Genomic DNA, 1,831 nt, shown 5'->3' on the forward strand with positions numbered 1-1,831 from the left:
AAACAGATGGCTTGCAGAGGAGCCCCATGAAAACATAAGCCGAAACCTGCTTCTTTAGGTAGGTCCGATGTGGCACTCCCTTAAAGTTTGGGATAAGAAGCCTGGGACGCAGTGAAGATGGCAACCAGTGTAGAGAAGAAATCAGGAAAGATCCACAATTCACAGCTTCCAGTGAAAACCATAGAGGGGACTCCGAGGAAGCATGCAGCGCGGAAAGTTGACTAATCTGTGCCGCAGCATAGTATTTAGCCAGGTTGGGTACCCCAAACCACTCTGAATGCCTGTGCGTGTACATGGTCCTCTGAGCTACCCTAGGCTTCTTACCATGCCAAACAAACGCATTTACATGGCCTTGTAAGGTACAGGAGCCACTACTGGTAGTGTTCCAAAATAGTAGAGAAGTTTTGGCAGCCATGACATTTTTACTGCCACTATCACATTTGAGGTTTTAATTAAACAAAAGTGAGACCCCAGGTCTATGTTCCCCTGTAAATGCAATAGCCTCAAAATGCTGAAATATTAGGAACATAAAGATAGCAAGTTACATAAGAAGATTTACACTCTTCTTACCCATGTCCTTCTCAATCCAGTCATACATCATCCCCTTAACATGTACATCTCTTATTGCGTCCTAAGAAAAAAAAAAAAAAAAAAAAAAAAAAAAAAAAAAAAGGTGTGAAGGTCAACTGAATACAAGCTTTATATGGTACAAATATGATAACATACTTAGTAAAATTGAAGCTATCTTTCTATATCTAAGTCTCCTGTTCATACAAAAAAAAAAAAAAATAGAGACAAGAGGCATTTTTAAGGCACAATATTTGAGTAAATATATGTTCTCAGAAAAATCCAGTATACTTGGTGGTAAACAGACAACTATGCAATTGTAACACTCACAGTTGTATCTTTGTATAAGTGAACTGGGTCAAAGTCAATGCCATTAGTAATGAAGAAATCAGTTACACAGGAAATCAGAGTCATCTCAGATAAAGAAAATATATCCATGAACTGTTTCATTGAAGGTCCCTGAAACATAAATGTAAATTTTGTTATCATAACACAAGGACATCAACATTTAATACGGAATAAATTCCAGATCATTAAAGACCCAATAGTATTAGGAGCTATGTTCATTCAAGATCTTCAGATTCAAGATCAAAACAGTGTAATACAGGACATTTTAAACCTTTATCACTCTTTATCATTCCTCTATCAATCTTTATTATTCAAAGTAACCTTTTTTTATATCCTTTTGACATTGTCTTAACAGGTGAAAACCTACAGGGCATAACCTTTCACTTGTAGTCACCCAAAGCTCCCAAAGACTGGATGAAGAACCCACAATCTGGATGAGAATATTTTGTTCTGCCTGTGTGCGTCCAAGCAAAGATGCCAGTAAGACAATTATTTTAATTCAGGCTTTTATTAGACAATGCAACTTCACTCATCAATAAGATATTATGACTTTTTTTGCATTTTGATGGACTACTAACCACATATATATATTGCTTTCTGTACTTTTTTTTTTATTAAAAAAAAACATTAAGCTAATAAAAACAACATCCTACTAAACTAAAAGTGAAATGATTTCAAAGCTCTAATAGTTAACATGTAATACCTTTCCATAGAAATCACTCATCTGGAAAAGGGGGACATGCGGGGTGCCCCCATATAATTCCATGACTTCCTCATCTGGAACAGGCTTAAGACCCCTGTAAATGGCATTACAAGAAAAGAATATTATCATCTAGGTTAAGGTTCAGCAAATACACTTTAAGCCAAGTCAGAGAGAAAGCGCAGAGCGGCTGCTGGCAAAGTGACAAGCTGGCAC

The 1,831-nt window shown here is 36.6% G+C and overlaps 1 long non-coding RNA gene across 1 annotated transcript; it reads right to left on the reverse strand.

Annotated features, from left to right (window-relative positions):
• Nucleotides 1–569: 569 nt before the first annotated feature.
• Nucleotides 570–1,765, reverse strand: LOC140321341 (uncharacterized). The gene is made up of 3 exons (XR_011918906.1): nt 1,619–1,765; nt 898–1,026; nt 570–631 (listed from the first exon to the last, which is right to left on the reverse strand). It is a non-coding gene; the product is annotated as an uncharacterized lncRNA (long non-coding RNA).
• Nucleotides 1,766–1,831: the final 66 nt, after the last annotated feature.

The sequence above is a fragment of the Pyxicephalus adspersus genome, unplaced genomic scaffold (assembly GCF_032062135.1).
Source record: "Pyxicephalus adspersus unplaced genomic scaffold, UCB_Pads_2.0 Sca2617, whole genome shotgun sequence".
NCBI classification, from domain to species: domain Eukaryota; kingdom Metazoa; phylum Chordata; class Amphibia; order Anura; family Pyxicephalidae; genus Pyxicephalus; species Pyxicephalus adspersus.